The 23682-nt window shown below is 37.7% G+C and overlaps 1 protein-coding gene across 2 annotated transcripts in view; it reads left to right on the top strand.

The window, feature by feature from the left end:
• The window catches only part of LOC131078953 (uncharacterized), a 247738-nt gene extending 233848 nt beyond the window's left edge, over positions 1–13890 (top strand). For both annotated transcript variants that reach the window (XM_058016803.2, XM_058016802.2), the window contains exon 22: positions 12993–13890. The gene's annotated coding sequence lies outside the window, so the exon portion shown is untranslated. The remainder of the gene's footprint in view (positions 1–12992) is intronic.
• The last annotated feature ends 9792 nt before the right edge of the window (positions 13891–23682 follow it).

The raw sequence follows: 23682 nt of genomic DNA, 5'->3' as shown, positions 1-23682 counted from the left end.
TATAAACGTATGAATCTATGATGCTGTTATGCATTTTAAAATTTGAAACTATGAGTATGAATCCATGATTATGAATTTATGATTCATGGATGATGAAATTTCAAATATTGAGTGTTTGAAGATCATATGACATGTGTAATGTTTGAATTACGGCTCTTATGTTCTCCAAATGCATTAATTACCTTTTGTATTTTTGTAAAACTACGGTTTTCTTCTTTGCCGAGTCCTAGCCTAGTTTTTGGCCAAGTCTTGAGTCTGAGTCCTATTTTGGATTGTCAAGTCCGCAACGAGTTTGAGTATTAAAACTATGTTTTTAGGTGAAAGCCCATTTGTGTGGAACACCTAGAAAGGCATCAAAGCTTGCCTTGGAAAGAATGGTGTACCTGTGCGATTAGAGACAACATGATAAGATATATTATGGAGCAAGAAGTAGATGAACGAGAAGCTCATAAATCAAGTCACCTCTTAAAAAAAGATGAAAGGGAATGCAGCCCCCATCTAATCCTAATATTATGGTAAGAAAACCACCCATTTTTGGCGACTCCTTATCTTCAAAGTGAACAACCCATTGTAGTCAAAAGATCCAAGGGACCTTTGAAAATTGTATTTCAAATTGAGAGTTGAGAATTGCTGACCAACATATAGCAAGATGTGTTAATGCAAATGGGTTGGTTTTCAATGTTGTCCACTCACCACATTGGAAAGAGATGTTGAAAAAAGTTGATGAAGCTTCAAAAGGGTACAAGGGCCCGAATTATGAAAAGGTGTGTAGCACCTTATTGGAAAAAGAGTTCAAGGTGGTTGAAGATTCATTGAAGGCCTTAAAGGATTCATGGATTGAGACAGGTGTGTCCATTGTTTAAAATGGGTAGAAAAATTCAAAAAATCGTCTCTTCATTAATGTCATAGTGGTAGTCCTGTAAAAGGGACAATGTTTTCGAGAGCCATGGATTATGAGGAACAATTAAAAGATGGACAATTTATTGCTAACATTCTCATCGCAGCCATTGAGGAAGTGGGACCTCGTAAAGTTGTTGAAGTCATAACAAACAATGCGAACAATTGAAGGGTTGTTGGTTGTTGGGTTGTTTGGGAATAAAATTGATTGGATCAAAGAGGTGTTTGTAGAGGCTGAGAACATCTAGATGTTCATCACCAACCACCACATTTCTCAAGAAATTTTTAGATCATCCTCCGAATTGGAGCTATTGAAGGTAAGTGAAATAGTATAAAATTTTACTTTTTCATAATTTAATTGTGTATTTTAATTTTTTTAAAGTTTGTTTTTAAATTTTAACTTTTTTTTTTAAATTTGTAATAGGTTGTAAAGACTTGTTTCGCTTTTAACACAATCTTCTTGAGACAACTTGTGTAAGTTTGAGAGGCACTTTCTACCATGGTGATTAGCCAAAATTGTTCTATATGGAGGCAAAGCAACACTAACAAGGCAACAAAAATTAAGCAGAGGATATTAGACGATTCATGGTGGTATCGTGTGGAGTATCTCATTAGTCTCATTTAGCCCATTATGAGCATGATTTGCTATATTGACATGGATAGGCCTTGCATTGGAGAGACATATGATAGCATCAACTCAATGCTTGAGAAGATGAAGTGCATCATACATGTGAAAGAGCAATACCCTGAAGAAAGTTTCTTCATGGAACAAAATGACCACCCCAATGCACCTTGCCTTTGCAAATGATTCTAAAGTTCTAAAGTAGTTAGATTGTTTCTATACCAAGAAGGATTCCCCCATATAGAGATTTTGGAGTGGCTGAATGGTATAATGCAACATTCTACAGACTCATCCCTAAAGATGAGTTGCGACATATAGTCACAAGTGAATTCATTGATTTTGTACACTCAAATGGTCAAAGTATTGAGGTTCTTCGTCATAGGCTCATAAAGGATGCTCATAGTTGGTGGTTCTTCCATGCCTAATTCTTCCAACACTTGCAGCCCCTTGCAATAAAAATTTCATCACAAGTAAGTTTAATAAATATTTCTTTTTTATGTTTTTAACATTTTTGTTGAACACAGAGTACCATTGAGAGGGGGGTGAATCAGTGGTTCTTAAACTCTTTTCTATTCTAAGGCAACTTCAGAATACCGATTGTTATCTTAAGTACTAAACAGTTAAATCAGTAAAGCCAATGATGAGACCAAAGAAGACAATCACACAAATGCAGCCCACAACACCAGATGTACGGGGAAAACCCAATATGGGAAAAACCTCGGTGAGAAATGTTGTTGGAGACTACTGCTCCAATCCAGCCTCACAAGTGAAACACTGAATTACAAAGCTTTAGGGCACCAACCCAAGGAGCACCAAGCTTAAACTTGGTGATGTATATTGAAATACAATTTAGATGCAGTTATGGCTTCTTGTTGCAAATGGATTCTGCAACTCTTTGGTCAAATAGATCCTTGCTAGTTATGAGATCACTCTCTCTGATTCTTGGCTTCTCTTCTCTCTCACTCTCACATTCTCACAACTCACTATGTCACACTTGGATGCCGCCTTGTTCAACTACACCTTACCGATTTGCTCAACTGTTGATCCTGCTACAGTTATACCGGTACTCAATCACTACCAGCTAAACCCTCTCACCGGTTTTCTTGTTGACTCACTTTGCAACTTACTTAGAATAAATTCTAAGGGAGATGTTTCTTCTCTGCACTCAAGCTCTCTTCAATCTTCTTTTCCTCCTCAAGCATCAATCTTTTTTGGTTCGAGCTTTTATATCTATAATCATGGATTCCCGCCAAGAATGCATTCAAACATTGATGTGTTAGGTTTTTCTTTTCCAACTCAATCCGAATACCCTTTGATTCGATTTGCTTTTTAGGGATATGATCTTTATGACAACGTTCAATCACCAGCAGAACTTCGCATTCCAATGTGCGTTTTCTAAATCTGGAGATCTGCACCATGCTTTTCTGCTTTTCTTTGTCACTCGCCATTAATGGCTTTGCTGTTTCCTTCACCTAGAAGGTACGAAGATCAAATCTTCTTGCAAGATCAGTGCGATTGCTTTTCCAGCTTGCCCTCCTCAAGCCGCAATCTTCTGGCATCCTCCGTGACTTGCGGGTTCCTCATTAAAGCCGACCTGCTTGCAGATTTGTTACATCGATGCACACTCCACCGACCTGTGCAATACCTCCACCTAGCATCTAGCTGTCATGCTTGTCAACATCCACCTTTGCGTGGATTTGTATGTTGGTTTGACATACTTGTCGACCAAGGTTGACTACCGGCTTAGCTTATCTTATCGGTATGATCATCAACCATCCTTTTTGTTTTGTTCATCGGTTGTTGTGCCTTCATAACACACAAACAACCTTCATCCCAGTTTATGCCTTACCGATAAGCCTTACCGATAAGCCTTCTTTACCGGTAGATGACCCAAGTCATGTGTACCGGTAGCCTTCCTTCTGTCTGCTCACTCTCATGTGTATTGCCATCATATTGGTCACCCCTTCTTACTTACCGGTGACCTTACCAAACCGGTTGACATCAATGACAACTTAATGCCAAATTGCCAACAATCTCCCCCTTTGGCATTGATGTCAACTTATCGCAAGACATTTCATATCGGTACATTTCTCTCCAATTGACACAATGACAAAGGGTCTGTACACTCCCCCTTCGATCCATACCGAGCTCCCCCTGAACCATATAGTCCCTTCCTTGCTTAAGTGCATAAGGAAGATGACACAACTCCCAACTTGTGTCGGAGGTACTCAAAGGTGCTTACCGGTAATGGTTTGGTGAAAATGTCTGCTACTTGTTTTCCGGTAGGGACATAATCCATCCGTACTTCCTGTCCTTCAACCTTCTCTCTAAGACAATGATACTCGTTAGCAATGTGCTTTGTTCTGGAATGCATCACTGGATTCTTTGCTATGTTGATTGCACTCGAATTGTCACACCGAATGGGAACAGGATCAGTGATGTCCACCTGTATGTCTTTGAGGGTTTGCTTCATCCAAAGCACCCGAGAGTAGCATGTAGCATCATCAATGTATTCTGCTTCAGCAGTTGATAGAGAGACTGAGTCTTGCTTCTTGCTATGCCATGAGACCAACCGGTCACCTAGGAAGAATGCACCACCATTGTGATCTTCCGATCATCAATGCAACCTGCCCAATCAGCATCAGTGTATGCTTCCAAGATGAATTCCGCTTGTTTAGGGTACCACAATCCATAACTGAGTGTCCCTTGTAGGTACCTAAAGATTTTGCTTACAACATTCATATGTGACTGCTTAGGTGCAGCTTGGAATCTAGCCACCATGCACATTGCCTATACTATATCCGGTTTAGAAGCAGTTAGATACAATAGATTGTTTATCATGGATCTATACAAAGTCTGATCCACCACCGGTGATTCATCATTCTTACTCAATTTACTTCCGGTCACCATGGGGGTACTTACTGGTTTACAATCTTCTAGTTGGAATTTCTTCAACATTTCCTTTGCATACTTGATTTATGAGATAAAGATTCCCTTATCTTGCTGTAATATCTACAAACCAAGGAAGTATGTCAATTCACCAAGCATTGACATCTCAAATTCTGACTGCATTTGATCAGCAAAATCTTTGCAAAGGGTGTCCTTAGTGCCTCCAAAGATAATGTCATCGGCATACACAACCACAATGATCATGTGGTTTCCATCCTTTTTTATGTACAAATTGCTGTCAGCACTCCCCTTTTTTGAAACCTTGCTCCTTTAGGTACTGATCTAACCTTGAATACCATGCTCTAGGAGCTTGCTTTAAACCATACAGAGCTTTATTCAACCGGCACACAAATTTTTCATCATTATGCAGCAGAAACCCTTCTGGTTGCTCCATGTACATTTCTTCCAAATTTCCATTTAGGAAGGCAGATTTTACATCCATTTGATATACTTTATAACCCTTGTAGGCAGAGAAGGCTAGAAACATTCTAATTGCTTCTAATCTAGCTATCGGTGCAAATGTTTCTTCAAAGTCAATTCCCTCTACCTGAGAGTATCCTTTGCACACTAGTCTAGCTTTATGCCTAACAATTTTGTCTTCTTCATTCATCTTATTCCGGTAGACCCATTTAGTGCCAACAATGTTCTTGTCTTCTGGTCTAGGGATTAATTCCCAGCTCTTGTTCTTCTCAATCTATTGCAGTTCTTTTTCCATGGCATCCATCCATTCTTGTCTTTTGTTGGCTTCATTGAATGTTTTAGGTTCTACTTCAGTCATGAGGCAGAAGTTGACTTGTTCATCATTCCGGGCAAGTCTCCTTCTAGTCTACACACCATCACTCCTATTTCCCAGAATTTGCTCTTCCGGGTGATTCAACTGCACATACCGGTAGGGATTCTTCTTGGATGCTTCTTCTGGTTCATTGTTTGATTGAGCTTCCTCACCTTTATCACCGGAATCATCATACCGGTTAACCTATGGTTGACTTCCTTTGTACATGTCCTCATCAACTTTTACATGCACACTCTCAATGACTCTTCTTAGTCTTTTGTTGTAGTATTTGTAGGCCTTGTTGTTAGATGAGTAACCAAGGAAGATTCCTTCATCATTCCTGGAGTCAAAACTACCTAGACCATCCATATCTCTTTTGATAAAAGACTTACTTTCAAATACTTTGAAATATTTGACTGATGGCTTCCGGTCATACCACAACTCATAAGGTGTCTTTCTGTTGTTTGTTCTTAATTGAACCCGGTTCATAGTATATGTAGCAGTATGAACAACTTCCTTCCAATATGTGTCTGGCAGACTGGCCTCATTTAACATGCTTCTGGCCATCTCCTTAACTATCTTGTTCTTTCTTTCTACCACACCATTTTGTTGTGGTGTCCTAGGGGCTAAGTATTGCCTTCTAATTCCATGTTTCTCACAATAATCTTCAAATTCATTTGATGTAAACTCTCCACCCCGGTCTGATCTTAGGCATTTTAAGTTGCACCCACTTTCTTTCTCCACCATCTTCCTGAAGATTTTGAATCGGTCAAATGCTTGTGACTTGTCTTGCAAGAAGGTGACCCATGGCATTCTTGAGTAATCATCAATAAAGAGCATAAAATATCTTTCACCTGCAAGAGCTCTTGTCCTAGTTGGACCACACAGATCTGTATGCACAATTTCAAGTGGTGTTGAGGTGTTGTGCTCTTTTGTCCTGAAGCTCATCTAAGTTTGCTTTCCTTTCACACATTCATCACAAAATGTGCTTACCCATTTGATGATGGGTGGAATATTCCTCACACACCCCTTTCTGCTCATTGCAACTAAGTTATCAAAGTTTATGTGGCCTAATCTTCGGTGCCACAGCGAGCTTTCATCAACCTGTCCTAACATGCATTGGGACTCATAGCATCCTTCAGATTGTAAACATTGCCATCTGTTCTTTTTCCTTCTGCCACAACTTGATCGGTACTATCTTTCTTTATTTGGCAACCGGTTGAGTCAAAGGTGAATTTATAACCTTTGTCACACATCTAACTCACACTTAGCAGATTGTGCTTTAAGCCTTCCACATAATATACATCATGTGCCTTCAACTTTCCATCAATACTAAGAGTACCTTTTCCCTTTATCTTGATGGATGAGTTGTCTCCGAATCTTACTGAACCACCATTCCAGTCTTCAAGTTTGATGAATTTCTTTTTGTCACCAGTCATGTGGTTGGAACAACCACTATCTACAACCCATAGATTTTTCCTTTCAGCATGTAAGGCAGTTTGCACTATTAGACTTGATTCTGCCTTTTCTTTTTCTTTCTCAAGCCATACTGGTTTGGTTTCCTTCTTCTTGTCAGTTGCTATTTTGTGCTCAGGTTCAACTACTGGTTCTTGATCAGGTCTTGTCTTCTTCAGCTTGATCTTCCTGTTTTTACAAAACCTTGCTATGTGTCCAAACTCTTGAGAGTTATAGCATTTCACATTTTCATTTAAAGATAAATCCTTAAAATTATTGTAGGGCACCGGTTTATTCTTCCTACATTCAAAAACTCTTATGACCACATCCATTGCACTGATAATAGACAACATTCATATCCCAGAGTGCATTAAATGGATTTCTACTTTCAAAACTCATAGAGGGCTTATTGGTTAATCTACAGTCAGCGGTTCTATGCCCAAATTTGTTACACCGGTAACAGTAACCATGAAAGTTAGAAACATACCGGTTAGGTTGCCTTGGTCCTGCAAAGGACTGCCTCATCGGGGGTCTTCTATTCATGTCGTTGACTCTGATGAATCCTTCATGGTCAACCCTTGCATTTCTCCTTGGATCTACATGTCGGTACAATGAGTGTGGCCTCCGATTCATTGCTTCTGTATGCCGGTTTGTTTGGCGATTTCCAATAGCATCTGCATATGTCTTTTTACCGGTATCCTTGCCTACAGTGAATGAATATCTTCTTTTCTTCATCTTCTTTTGAAGAGGTGAACTTTATTTCTTTGTCGGATGTGTCTTTGATGTTTGAACTTTGACCTTCTTCAAAGCCTAAGCCATCGGTATCTTTGGATTGCTTTTGTTTGCTCAACATCTTATCTAAGGCTTCGGTGTTGCCTTCATATTTGCTCCTCACTTTTATTTCTTCCCTACTTTCATCAAACTCCTTTCTGAGCTTCACTATTTCAGCTTCCAAATCTTGTAGCTCCTTTTCCTTCTTCATTAGATCAGAGGATGTAACTTCACATATCCTCTTGGTTTCTTCCAGCTGTAATTTCAAGTCAGATATGACTTGACTGGACTCATCCAAGGATTGCTTCAAGAGACCTTGTTCATCTACTGATGCTTGACCTTTCTTGAGTTCTTTTCTTGTTTTACTCAGTTCCTCAAGAGCACTTATAAGCTCTCCTTCTAAATCCACTTCAGCCTTAATATCCTCTTCTTCCTTATCTTCACCAACTGGTTCATCAAGTGCCATAAAGAAATTAACTTTTCTGTCATTCTCATGGTAGTCATCTTCTGATGCACTTCTTTCATCTGTTTCATCATCCTCAATAGTATAGAGGCTGTTCTGCTTCAGGTAGCCTCTTCTTCCTTGTCGGTAGACATTTCTTTCTTTGTCTTTGCCAACAGATTTGCTAATTTCTCGACTCATTTCCACCAGTTTCATTGTAAGAACATTTTGCAGCAAAGTGTCCAACCTTACCACAGTTGAAACATTTGAGTGGTAGCTTTCCTTTATACTTGCCGGATCGTCTTTTAAGCTTTCTGACAAAGTCTGCTACCTCTGCATCAGAGTCTTCACTGGATCCTTTATGAGCAACTACTTCTTTGCCCTTTTGAGTGGTGTTGAATGTTTCTTCTTTCCTTAAGGAAGCATCACCACCGTTCTCATCTCATAGGCTGTTAGAGAGCCAAATAGTTCATCCATTGAAAAGATCTTCAGATCCTTGGCTTCTTCTATGGCAGACACCTTTGTATCATACTTAGGTGTAAGGGACCTAAGTACCTTCTTGACAAGGATCTCATCTGCAATATCTTCTCCAAGTCCTTTGATGTTATTCACAGTTTCATCAAATCTATGAAGGTAGTCTGCAATCTTTTCATCATCCTTCATCTTGATGCCCTCAAGTTGGCCCCTTAGTGCTTGCAGCTTGGCCTCTTTGACTTTTGCATCTCCTTCAAATAATCTCTGCATTTTATCTCAGGTTTCCTTGGCAGATGCACAGTGCATGACCTTGACAAACTCATTATCAGACATCCCGTTCAAAATAGCATGTTTGGCCTTTGCATTGTTCTCATACTCCTTCTTGGCATCCAGATCAGTGGGAGGAACACTAGGGACAACATACCCACTCTTGATAGACATCCACACATCAAAACCAAGGGAGGAAATATAGGTCTCCATTCTTCTGCTCCAAAAGGCATAGTTGGATCCATCAAACACGGGGACTCATTTCTTGCCATTGTGTTCTAAGTCCAGAATCTACCCAAGGTTTATAAATAACCGGGAACCTAGGCTCTGATACCAATTGTTGAACACAGAGTACCACTGAGAGGGGGGTGAATTAGTGGTTCTTAAACTCTTTTCTATTCTAAGGCAACTTCAGAATACCGGTTGTTATCTTAAGTACTAAACAATTAAATCAGTAAAGCCAATGATGAGACCAAAGAAGACAATCACACAAATGCAGCCCACAACACCAGATGTACGAGGAAAACCCAATATGGGAAAAACCCCGGTGAGAAATGCTACTGGAGACTACTGCTCCAATCTAGCCTCACAAGTGAAACATTGAATTACAAGGCTTTAGGGCACCAACCCAAGGAGCACCAACCCCTGCACCAAGCTCATACTTGGTGATGTATATTGAAATATAATTTAGATGCAGTTATGGCTTCTTGTTGCAAATGGATTCTGCAATTCTTTGGTCAAATAGATCCTTGCTAGTTATGAGATCACTCTCTCTGATTCTTGGCTTCTCTTCTCTCTCACTCTCATAGTCTCACAACTCACTATGTCACACTTGGATGCCACCTTCTTCAACTACACCTTACCGGTTTGCTCAACTGTTGACCCTGCTATAGTTATACCGGTACTCAATCACTGCCAACCAAACCCTCTCATCGGTTTGCTTGTTGACTCACTCTGCAACTTACTTAGAATAAATTCTAAGGGAGATGTTTCTTCTTTGCACTCAAGCTCTCTTCAATCTTCTTTTCCTTCTCAAGCATCAATCTTTTCTGTTTCGAGCTTTTATATCTATAATCATGGATTCCCGCCAAGAATGCATTCAAACACTGTTGTGTTAGGTTTTTCTTTTCCAACTCAATCCGAATCCCCTTTGATTCGATCTGCTTTTCAGGGATATGATCTTTATGACAACGTTCAATCACCAGCATAACTTCGCATTCCAATTTGCGTTTTCTAAATTTGGAGATCTGCACCATGCTTTTTTGCTTTTCTTTGTCACTCGCCATTAAGGGCTTTGTTGTTTCCTTCACCTAACAGGTATGAAGATCAAACCTTCTTGCAAGATCAGTGTGATTGCTTTTCCAGCTTGCCTTCCTCGAGCCGCAATCTTCTGGCATCCTCCGTGACTTGCGAGTTCCTCATTAAAGCCGACCTGCTTGCAGATTTGTTACATCGATGCACACTCCACCGACTTGTGCAATACCTCCACCTAGCATCTAGCTGTCATGCTTGTCGACATCCACCTTTGCGTGGATTCCTATGTCGGTTTGACATACTTGTCGACCAAGGTTGACTACCGGTTTAGCTTATCTGATCGGTATGATCATCAACCATCCTTTCTATTTTGTTCACCGGTTGTTGTGCCTTCATAACACAAACAACCTTCATCCAAGTTTATGCCTTACCGGTAAGCCTTCTTTACCGATAGATGACCCAAGTCATGTGTATCGGTAGCCTTCCTTTTGTCTGCTCACTCTCATGTGTATTGCCATCATATCAGTCACCCCTTCTTACTTACCGGTGACCTTGCCAAACCAGTTGACATCAATGACAACTTAATGCCAAATTGCCAACAATTTCATCTATAGCTTTTTGCTTTTTTAAATTTTATTTTTATAATGTATAACTTTAACTGTTTACTTTTCTTCATAGGTTTCTAGTTCATTTGCATCTAAGAGGAATTGGAGCACATATTCTTTCATCCACTCAGTAAATCACAATAAATTGTACTCAAAAAGAGCGGAGCACTTAGTATATGTGCATTCCAACTTGTGTTTCCTTTCACATAAACAACATGACTACAAGGAAGGAAAGATGGAGTTGTGGGATATAGAGCCAAAGCATACGAAGTTGAATGCTTCCACTTCCCAACATATTGCATTTAAGGAGTCCAAACTCGAGCACACTTTTAGTTATATGGCTGGATGTTATGTTCGCAAATCACTGGTTTCAAGATAAGTTGTCGGCTTTGACTATATTGGATCCCAAACTTTAATTAGGCTGGGAGCAGGAGCGGTGATGGGAGCTCCTCGTGAGTTGCCAAAGAGTGTCTATGACATACACACAAGGAAGTCGGGGCAGATGGAACATCCCTTGGCTGCATGCAGGCAATCGTAGGTGCTCACAAGCAGCAATAAATCACCCAAAGGCTTTAAATTGCAAGAGTCGATGGAAATTTGAAAACATTAACTTCCTTTTTGAAGGTTCAAATTTTGGTTGTCTTATTTGAGCAAAATGACGATTGTGAAAATCCAATTGAACTTTTCATGTTTCATCTCTAGGCAAACAAGTATGTCATTCAAGTACAAAATAAATTATGTGATATTATGACGGGAGGGAAAACATGCTTTTTCCTGCATGCATGGAGTATTCCTTTACGAATGTGATATGAAATTGGCTACAAATATAAGTGTTTGTATTCCAATTTTACCTCTAAATGGTCCAAAAAGATACTGGGCATAAAAAGGTTGAAGTGCCGAGTAACTTACAATATTCGAGTTATACCATTAGCCTTCATGCTAGAAACATCAAGAAAACTCAGTCACTACATGGTCTCAAGTTTTAAAAGTTGCAAGGTAGTCGACATCCATTTTTAAGGTTTTCTTTTGTTTTGTTATGTTCATTGTCATTATATAGTGCATGCTGCATGACTAATCTTGTCTTGATCATGCTGTGTGGAACCATTAGCAATTATAGATAAGGTTTTACTGGTAGTAGAATTAATATTTTTGGTTAAACTAGTGTGAGTATGTTTGGCATGTGAAAGGAACAAATGACCATGTAATGCATTATTATTTATTTGAAGATTCAAAGTTGGTTGGTTATATACATGCAGATTAGACAAAATCATTAGATGATGGAAATAGTACATCAGAACCTTGTTTTACATTAGGAAGTGGATTGATTATATGGAGTTTGAAGAAATAGATTATGTTGCATTAACAACAGAATGCACACAAACAACTTGGTTAAGAGTAGTTTTGGATAATCTAGGAGAAGAACAAAGAAAATCTAAAATAATATTTTGTAATTGACAGTGGAGCAATACACTTGAGTAAAAATCGGGTATTTCATGCAAGAACATAAAACATAGAATTGTTGCACCATTATATAAGAAAGAATAAAGTTAAAATTTGGTTTTGCAAGCCAGAATAACAGTTGGTGGATATCATGGCTAAAAAACTAGGAAAGAAAATAATTCAGGTTTGAAGACAAAGTTGCATACAATGATTTAACGTCAAGGGGAAATATGTATTAAAATATGATATCGGACAGCAGAGTATTGATGAAATTGAACTCTTGATATTGATAAAGTTGCACTCTTGATATTGATAAAGTTGCACTGTTGCTGTTAAAGTTTTTTAAGTTGCTGACAAAGTCCTAGGCTATTGAAGAACGTTCTGGGTACAGTTAAAATGGCAGATTCTGTTCTAGTTTTTTGGCATCATTTCCAAGCAGTCCAAGACAAACTCTATAAAAGTTACCCTGTGAAGAAAAAAATTTAAAATACTCAAGATTGTAATAAAATTCAGGAGTTTTTCAGCAAAAAGTAAAAGTTATTTTAATTGCATATTTTTAAAACGGCCCGTTCCACATGGAATTTTTGGAACAAAATGTAGGGACAAAACTTTGTAAGAGTAATTTCCTTGCCAATGACTAATGGATCAGTTTAGTGTATGTACCTACATATGTTTTTCCTATTAACAGTAAATACTAAATAGCCGTAGTATTTTACTTATTTGTTATTTTTTCCAGTAAACATGTCCGAAGAATACTATACTACACTATTTTCCAATGAATACAAATGCGACTTTCAAATTCTTGTCGGCTTTTTGAGAACGATTTATTTGGTACACATCATATTTATCGTCTCATGTTAATGGCAATTACTATTGTCCTTTCAGCAGGTAGAGAATGAGAGAAGAAAGTCACTATGATGTGAACGATTCGACTTTTTCAAACGTGTTTTTAAACCAGTATAATAGTATTGTTTATGTTTACACTAAAAATTGTTTTCCTGAAATTGATGTGTAATGATCTTATATTTACTTGGATACATGCAGGTGGTATTTCTCTGAGCTAACAATTTCCTCTCTTGCTGCTGGTGCTCCCTGTGTTTCTCTCTAATCTTCCCCGGGTGAACCTGGAGCGTTTGTTAGAGCTGCAAGTGGCGCTTTGATCTGTCAAGAGCTGCTTCATTAGAACCCATTGTCCTTTCATGTACTTTAGGTGGTCTGGTTCAAAGCTCAAATGAAAATCATTCATGCTTTGGTGCTAGGTCAGTGCAAGAAAGGTGTTCATCCTTGGGTGTTATTTATATATCCCTAGAAGAAACATTCAGAATCCATACATAACGGCATTCTTTAAAAAAATTCGTTGTGAGCCAAAAAAAGGTGTCACGCAGGAGATGGAGAGATTATCCATACTAGACCTTTTCCAATTCCAATTCCAATTCCGCAAAGAGAGAATAAAAGGGCAGTAAGGAACAATTTAATGGATTCTTCGTTTTGATATATAACAGTGCAAACATTTCAGTTGTCCTCTTCGCTGATCTTTTCAAATGGAGGTCAATATAATGAGAACTGGTCAAACACTAGTTATAAAATCCTGGAGCACGATCATCAGAGAAACAGTTGATGAGGACGACTTCTTTTAACATCCTTCAGGTTGAATCTACTGAATGTAATTTTTCATTGAAACGGATTTAGCTGGCACGGGAAAAATTTCAACGGCTGCTGACCGTTTCCGATGTTGGAGAAACTGTTATACATAACATACAAGTTTTGATTCTTTGCAAATAGTGGCCTAACAAATGACTCTGTTGACAATTTTGATATTTGGTAAATTTACAGCCTTCCCTTCTGTGTATGTCAAATTATAACATGGTATCAGAGCTGGTGGTGAATTTGACGGTCCCATGACTGATCATTACTTTTCATTATTAATTGTTTCAAAGTTTAATATCTAACGTAGTACAAGTATTGCAAGATGCGATTACAGATGGTTAATAGAAAGGCTATTGAAAAATGTGGTGTTGATGTGTAGATTTAATCACACTCTATCTCAGGCTGATTAAGACTTACAAGTTTATATTGTAATTAAACACTGTTCCATAATATTTGTGTTTGTTCTTTTATAGTTTGAATTTGGCTATTTATAACTCGCTAAATTAAAAAGCTGAGCCGGAAGGATGTAGTTTTCAACAGCCTTCAAGAGGTGGTGGAACATTAATAAGGGGTGCACGAGATGATGTCAAAGGTCAAACTGTGGTAATGGAACCTAACTATAGTCTGCCATTTCAAATGAAAAAGAAGGCAGTTTTACTTAGAGACAATGAACAGGGTTCTGTGATCTGTAAGAGGATGATAGATATAGTTCCAGTTCCAGGAGTTTTCTTTTTACTTGTTTAAGAGAGGGGGAGCTCCAGCTTGCGGTTGGTGAATATTGTTAAGAAATTATCTTATTCTGTTTTCAAAATGCTCATGGACGGTTGTTCAAGAGTCATACGCACTCACAAATTGAATTTTTACTATCTAAATTGCCAAAGTACATGGACCCGAAAACTGTATTTTCTAGCTCTATAAGCATGAATTGTTATATTTCTCTTCTTTTCTCCTTATTCCCCGTCTAAATTCATTTATATATGTAAGCTTTCTAAAGGAGAGGATCCAGTAGTTGAGGGTCTTAATATTCTAAGTTGAAATTTCAAATCATTCTCAATTTTTTACAGCCGCTTAATATTCTAAGTTGAAATTTAAAATCATTCTCAATTTTTTTACAGCCGCTTATTTGGCATACCCCTACTTATAACTAAGGTTTCAGGGCCACATCATCACATATGATGCCACAACATGCTTTTTGTTGGGGTTTCCAAAAAAGCCTCAAAAAAAGTTAGACAAATAGTTATGCACTAATTCATGTTTTATTGATGCTGTGATGTGGCATCTTTGTTGCTTTTAAGATCTAAATATGACTCATCATTAACACTAACAACTTTAAAGTCACTACTATTAGTACTATTTTATAAAAAAAAATTGGATATTAAATCAACAAATGATGTAACAACTTTTAGAAAATACTCAACTACTGAATCTCTTGCTCTAATTAGTATTCTTTTGTAGTCAATATGGTACATTTTGTTTTTTTTTGTCCAATTAATTGTAAGAATCTCATTGATACTATTTTGCCAAAGTTTCATCTTCAATAGAGTTGTGAATAATTTTATAAATGTATGAATTGCTTTTGGTTTAAAACCAAGTTTTAACATGTAGGAAGAATAATTTAATGAGGCATTACATCAGTATATACCAACTATAACACGTGTAACAAAATGTTCCCTTCCATAGTAATCAATATGTATTTGTTCCATAATGAAATGTCCAAGTAAATGTTTGATTTTTCGAGTCACTAAGCAATAACTTGCTATGGTGATCTATTGCCTGAATTTCACTCTTCCCATTAATTTTGGTCTTACCCTTCATTTTATAAGTTAGGGTGAAATTTTGTTAGTGTCATTTTATGAGCTTGTCAAGTTTTTGTGTAAGTTATAGAACACCCGATAGAGTATAGCAAGTTATCTTGAACCGGTCTTAGTCCTTATTTCCTTTTTCTCGAGGCATGTTGATTTTTGATCGAGTTCCATTCACTTTGTCGGGCTCTAACACCTTCTTTGGCATTCACCTTTTTTCAAAGTTTGTCTGAACATCTGTGCCCTTTAACTTTTTCTATCCGTCTTTGGTTCTAAATTCAAGAAGTCATGTTTGTCCTTGATACTTTCTTTGTCACTAAGTTATAAGTTCCATCTTCCTTGCCAGAGTCCAACGTGGGATCTTGAACTAATTTTTTTCTATCTTTGAAGCCTTGATTCAAGTTAGTCAAGTCTTAAAATTCAAAGTTAGATGCCAAATCTCGAGAATGGTTTCGAACCACATCTAAACCCAATCGCTCATTTAGCACTAAAACACATAAAAGGAGTGAAGTTTCAAGATTACAAAGGCCAAGTTCTAAAACCATGGTTGAAACCCGAGTCTTTTCAAAGTGATTTATTGCGTGTTTCAGGTTCGAAGAAGGGTTCAAAAATCAAGGTCGGTCCTCGACATAGTGTCATGAACTATTATGTAAGTCGTCGCTTGCTTTCAAGACATGAATGAATTAAACTAAAATGTGAGATAATTCTAGAACAAAAGGCAAAAGCTGATGAAGCTTTTTGAACTATGCAAAAGTGACATGATGGCGCAAATAGTGGAAGACATTGAGCATTAATTACACAATGAAGCAGTGGGTGGAGCATTGAATGCACTAGGACTGAATTTCAAAATTCTTTCTTTATTTACCCAAAATCTTTTGTCGAAAGATTTATTATGCCAAGAAGAGAAGTAAGAAAAGAGATTAGAGCACAATAGACAACCAAGAGCGTCGCCATTGTTGTAGAGACATGTTGACTATGAACTTTTACACTCGGAATTGAAAAAGCAATCAAAGATAAGAGGGGTTTTTCAATTGAATTGTTGTTATGGGTTGCATTTGAAGGGGAAAAAGATGAAATTTAAAAGCAGAAATAGGGGACATAAAATTGGGTCATAAATTTGAACAAATTTTGGCAGAGAGTAGGAAACCCCAATCACCACCCAATCATACAAATGTTAGCAGAGAGTAGGTTGCTTGAAGTAGCCGCCTTCCCAGTCAGTGTGCAATGCATGGAATTGGTGGTAGAATGCATTAATTGATATGACACCAACACTAAGGAGATTCAGGTACGAGACAATAGGGTCCTTATAACCCTTGATCAAGCTACAATTCAAAACTTTTTTCGGCTCCCAAATAGAGTGGAATATGCAAATTGAGATTTCACATTGTCCCAATGCGAGTTTAATACCAAAAAGGGTTATTACATAAATGTGATCGCAAAAGAATGGTTTGTTATGCCTAGGATAGGACAACCTAAATTACCAAGACCATTCACAAATCCTTTCTAAAAGGAGAAATTGCAAACATTGTTGTCTTGATACGTACACTCGGAGGAGATGAAGACACATTGAACTTGGATGAGTGGATGCTTTTCTTTGTTCAAGTTATTTGTGTAGGAGAATCATATTGAGATTATGCAAGCTTGATCAGTGATCTGTTACATGTTAGGATAACTCAATTTAGATTAAATAAATTCTTTTATATGTTTTCTTATTTGTTATATGCTTTAGCTTGCACCCAACATTGGTCTGGCTTGGATTTTGTGGAGGAATTTTATGGTAACATTCAAATTTATGATTTCTATCTTGATTTGTAGTTGCATAAGAGCTATGCAAATTGTATACACCTAAAAATGACTAGAGATAATTAAATAATTATTAATTATTTATTTAATTGTTTCATTCCTCTATCACTAAATAAATTAAATAATTTATTTATTCAGTTCATTTGTCCTCTTCCTCTAAACCAATTAATTAAAATTCATCACAATTCTTCTAAAGTCTATCTTGATTAAATAATCCTAAATTGTTTAATTAATCATCTAACCTAAGTCTTCAATGCTAAATTCTACATAATTCCTCCATCTCATCTTCCACATCATCATGGCACCTCATCATCGTGTGGCTAAACAAATTAAATATTTTTAATATTTAATTCTTCAATTATTCTCAACATCATCCCTAGTCAATAGGATGAGGAGACTTATGTGTCCTCCCATTCCCTATATTCTGACTCACATCCCTACATCCTAGAGGGTGGTTTTGTCCTCATCAACTTGGTCAAAGTGACTCATTGTCCACTTGTCCTGGAAGCATAAATCTTCTCAAACCTCCCTAGATTGTTGACTCCTTCATGTCTTGGGAAACCTATATTCTCTCCAACTATCCTATATCTTTGGAGTCTTCTTCCTTGGTCAAGGTGAGCATGATGCCATGTGTAATCTATTTCCACCTTGTCCTCCACCTTGTCATCGTAGGAGGAACATCTTCCTCCTTTATCTCTCACATCTCAACCAATTATTTCCAGCCATTCATTCTCTCAAGATTCGCTCTCAACCATTGATCTTTGCCACCTTGGATTTCAGCCTTGCAAAATCTATAAAAGGATGTCTTTTTCCAACATTTGAGACTGGTCACCATTAGAGAATTCAAGCATTTCAACATTCCAGCAAACAAAGCAATCTAAAAGTGTGCCTTTGGCTTAGCATAGCAACATTTAGCATATTAGCTCTATCCAATTCATTCAAATTATCATCATTACCTCCATTCTAATTGCATTGTAGTTGCACTCCATTGCAGTTTCAATACCACATAGTCCATTAAGCTCTTTGTCATCTTGAAGCAAATTCAATGCATTTTGAGAGCAATCTTAATAGCAAGATCAAGGTTGATAGGACACAATGGGACATACATGAAGGTTTACTCTTTAGTTTACTTATTTAACTTGTTTCATTGGTGATTTGGTTACTTTGTACGATTTTCAAGTCTTGTGGTAGCTTAGTTATTAGTCTTACAGTTAGATTTCCACTCCACATTTTTTGCGCCCACCATGGGGCCTAGCCTCATTTTTAACATTTCTTTTGAGTTTTAGTGCATACAGGCATAAACAGTCGTTCTGGCTCTTTTGTTTTCTAGTCTAGCGCATTTGTAACAGAAACAAAATTTTCTCAGAATGGCAACAAAAATTGACTTTTCAGAAAAATCTGTAGTTTAGTGCTTTTGTCTATCCTTCTAGCACATTTAGAATATTTTGTAGCACATTCATTGCATTGTGTAGCGCCATTTTAGCATTTTGTAGCGCATTTGCAACACAATTTAGTGCATTCATCATTTTCTATAGTACATTCATTACGCAGTTCAACACATTTAGGGTATTTTGTAGCGCATTTAACCTCTATTTTAGCTCATTTGTCATAAAGTAGTCTATCTCGTGATTTTTCATCTAACTTTTATTGCTAATATTTACGAATGTCCAAGATAAAATACTTTTGTAGGATTTTAAATTGCATTTAGGAATCTAGTTTAATTAGGAAGGTTTGTAATTTAATCATTTTTGTTTAACATAGTTTAATTAGGGGGTTAATTAACAACATGCAAAGTTGCATACAATCTTGTGTTTTCATAAAGTAGTTGCACATAGCTTAATCTAGTTGCAAAAAGAACAATTATCTTATGTGCTTGCAAAAAGTGATAGGTATATGCTTTCCCTTTAATTGAGTGGTCAAAAAAACTACTCACTTTCATTTTATTTTTGTTATTACCCATTTAGAGGGCATGCCTCCCAAGAAGCCATTAAGGCCAAGTGTGAGGGAACGACCCAAGCTGTATTTCTTCAGCTCGCTATATAAATTGAAAAGTCGAGTGAAAACTATGACTGCTTGGTGATGTGGATCTACATTGATGGTTCCCTTGGGATAGGCTCTTAAGTGAGTCATCACCACATGGGTAGACACCAGGTTTGCTGAAGTCCCCTTAATAAGAACCAATTTTTTAGTAGCCCTAAAGAACACAAATGGACATTGAGAGGGAAAGGTGAATTAGTGTTTTTCAAAACTCTAAGTTCAGTATGCAGATTTTACGGATATAATGCAAACATAAACACACACACACAAGAGCACATCACATAACACCAGATGTACGAGGAAAACCCAATGTGGGAAAAACCTCGGTGAGAATAGTTGTTGGAGTCTACTACTCCAATCCAGCCTCACAAGGAAAACTGATTATAATGTTTAGGGCACCAACCCAAGGAGCACCAACCCCTTCTTTTATGAGCACCTACTCAAAGGAGCACCTACCCCTACTCTGACCCCCCACTCAGAGATAACAATGAAAGTAGATTCAATTACAAATTAGATTCCTTGCTACAAAAGAAATTTTGTAGCACCTTACTGGATTCCTTTTGTCTTTCTTCTCTTTGCTCTTTGTACCTTGTTCAACTCTGCTTTCCTTATGTTGCTCTCTCTGTCCTTACTCAACTTCTTCCTGCCTCTACTTGTCTATGCCTTCTGCACTCTAATTATTGATCTTTGCTGCTCTCTGTTACTGGTTTTGCAACTGCTCACAACTCTCTTTGTTCTCCCTCTCCCTCACTTCCACAACAACACTTCATCGTTCTCAATCTCTACACATTTCTTGGCAACAACACAGTTTTTCTTCTTAGCAACAAATCACATCCACCATTTCACCATACTTCAGCCATTCACGTCTATCTCTGTCTCAACAAGAATAACTACCTTAGTCCAATTGCATTTACTGCTTTGCTCAGTCAACTCTGCATTAGAGAATGTTTTTTCTTCCAAATGGAATTTAAAAATCAATTCATTCTTGTCCTCAGAGATCTGGCATGAATCAAATTTGATCTCCCTTCTTGGATCGAACACCCACATTGAACAACTATGTACTAAATTGCCAATTTTAGTAAGCATGATCTATCCAACAAATCTAATCCTACCTCTGTCAATCACCTCAAGCCCATCAACCGACTACAACAGGTTTTCCATTAATGTCTTCTTCATCCTTTTTTGACCTACCCAGACAAGATCGACACCTACCTCCATCAAATGTACTAACTCTGGAAATTTGATTTGTTCCATCCACCAAGGAGTGACACGTCTTCATATTCTTTGTCCAAGTCACTCTGTCAATCCTAATCAACATCCTTGTGGACCATCGGGCTACCCAGATCAGTTGAACTTCATGTTGTGGCTAACCTTCGTGTTATGTGAGCATGTTGCACGTATCGGGTTGACAATAAACTTATGTCGATCCATTCTGTCTCTCGGATTTCTCTTTCCTAATGTTCATCATCATAGTTATCTTGATGCCTCATTGTTCACATGCTATTAGAATGACTTTAACTACCAGACAGACATCTCACATCTATTCCACCTTCACAACCTATCCCAATGACCATGTGATGCCTTTGATTCCTTCCATCGACATGAGTTGCTTTGATGAAATCCTCACCTTCGATTTCACATATCGCCAAAGGCTATCCCGATCAAAGAACCTCCAAACCAAACAGCCACATATCAAAATGACCATAACTATCGGCATAGGAAAAACATGTTGGAATGACAGAACAAGTCATTTCAATGGCATACTATCAACTCACCTTTATCACCATAAGCTATCCCGAAACACAATCTCCATGTTGACAGACCTCATCGGCATAGGTTATTCCAAAGATCTTACCAAGGGGTCTATTCTTCATTTTCCTTTTGTCGGAATAGCTATTTCAATACATTGACATCGGATTAGTTTAATCTATCGGTGTTACACAAAACTGTTACTCCGCCTTTGTCAGCTATCCCAATGCACATCCTCAGTCACCTGGTCGGCATAGCTATCCCTATATGACATAAATTGCACACGATCTGACATCGGCTTGACTTATGTCGATAGCAACTTCCTCCACACAGCTCGGTATTAGCCTAGTTATTCTGGTATGTTTTTCCTAGTTGCTCATTGGCCGAGTTATCTCGATACAATCACAGACTAAACTTAGTAGAGCAAAATGATTGGTATTATTCTGATCTCTTCTGCAACCTGAAACATGTGTTCCTTTACATCCTCAAGGAATTCTTGCAACAGTTGTTGACATCAATGATAATAATGCGAACAATCTCCCCCTTTGGCATTGACGTCAACACACACAGACATCTCATTCTCCCCCTTTGACAACAATGGCAAAGGGACCTGCACACCATGTTCCATAAAACTTGTACACACCTTCTCCCCTTGTAGACGTTCAGCCTGGACAATGCCTGTCAATCGATGTTTTCTGTAGAGTCCGCTAGATGAACCATTATTACAATATAAGAAGCAATGTTAATATTGCTCATAAAAATTTCAGAACTCCCCCTGAGACAAACATGAGGTTCAAGGATGAAAAGTAAAAAAAGTATGCTCCCCCTGAACACCCCAACAATATGTTTAAGTGTTGAAGGAAGGTGGAACAACACCCAACTTGAATCTTAGATACTTAAATGTGTCCTTTGGAAGAGGCTTTGTAAAAATGTCAGCAACCTGCTCACTTGTGAGAACATATTCAACCTTTACCTCCTTCTTTGCAACCTTCTCCCCGAGAAAATGATACTTAATTTCTATATGTTTTGTCCTTGAGTGCATAACTGGGTTCTTGGATATGTTAATGGCACTTGAGTTGTCACACATAATACCAATAGGACTTGAAAATGATACCTGAATGTCCTTTAAGGTCTATTTCATCCACAAAATTTGTGAACAACATGTGGCAGCAGCTATATACTCTGCTTCAGTCATGGATAAAGAAATAGAATCCTGCTTCTTGTTGTGCCACGAAACCAATCTATCTCCAAGGAAGAAATCTCCACCACTGGTGCTCTTCCTATCATCGATGCAACCTGCCCAATCAACACCAGTATAGGCTTGCAAAGTGAAATCTCCTTTCTTTGGATACCATAAGCCATAAGTAAGTGTCCCCTACAAATACTTGAAGATTCTTCTAACTACATTCACATGTGATTGCCTTGGAGCAACTTGAAATCTTGTTGCCATGCACACTGCTTGCACAATATCAGGCCTTGAAGCTGTGAGATACTATAGACTATCAATCATGGATCTATACAAGGTCTGATCTAAATTTGGTGACTCATTGTCCTTTCTAAGCTTGCATCCTGTCACCATGGGAGTACTAATTGGTTTGTTGTCCTCCATTTGAATTTTTTTAACACGTCCTTGGCATATTTGGTTTGAGAGATGAATATCCCCTTATTCTGTTGTGATATTTGCAAACCAAGAAAGTATGATAACTCTCCAAGCATGGACATTTAAAATTTTGACTGCATCTGATCAACAAATTCATAGAACATCTTTGTTGCCTCCAAAGATGTATCATCTACATATACCACTACTATGATCATGTGATCTCCATCTACCTTGATATATAAATTATTGTCAACATTTCCTTTTCTGAAACCTTGTTGATGGAGGTACTTATCCAACCTAGAATACCATGCTCTAGGTGCCTGTTTTAGACCATACAAAGCTTTCTTCAGTTTGCAAACAAAGTTGTCATCTTCATGCAGCCGAAAGTCTTCAGGTTGCTCTATGTACACTCTTCTTCTAGATTGCCATTCACGAATACAGAATTGACATCCATTTGATATACTTTGTATCATTTATATGCTGAGAATGCCAAGAACATCCTTATAGCTTCAAGTCTTGTAACTGGTGCAAATGTCTCCTCAAAGTCTATTCCTTTAACCTGAGCATATCCTTTGCACACAAGCCTTGCTTTATTCCTTACCACTTTGCCTTCTTCATTCATCTTGTTCATGTAATCCCATTTGGTCCCACTGAAATTTTTATCAGCTACATAGGAACCAATTCCCATGTTTTATTCTTTTCTATCTATTGTATCTCTTCTTCCATAGCCTTTAACCACTTTTTACTCTTGCTGGCTTCATCATATGTCCTAGGTTCCATTTATGTCATAAGGTAGAAATTTACTTGCTTAGTGTTCCTTTCTCTCCTTCTAGTTTGCACACCATCATTTTTGTTTCCAATAATTTTATCGTCTGGATGATTCCTTTGCACATGTCTATTAGGGGCTTTGTTGGGTGCTTCTTCTTCATGTTCACTTTCAGATTGCTCTTCATCTTCACTATGTGATTCTTCAATCTTATTTATTATTCTTTTTTCCTTTATATAAATCTTCATCCACTCTCACATGTACACTCTCAATCACCTTCTTCAGTCTTTTGTTGAAGCATTTATAGGCCTTGCTATGATTTGAGTACCC

The sequence above is a fragment of the Cryptomeria japonica genome, chromosome 10, assembly GCF_030272615.1.
Source record: "Cryptomeria japonica chromosome 10, Sugi_1.0, whole genome shotgun sequence".
Taxonomy (NCBI): Eukaryota; Viridiplantae; Streptophyta; class Pinopsida; order Cupressales; family Cupressaceae; genus Cryptomeria; species Cryptomeria japonica.
The sequence above is the reverse complement of the archived record's forward strand: the minus strand, read 5'-3'. Positions and strand labels throughout refer to the sequence as shown.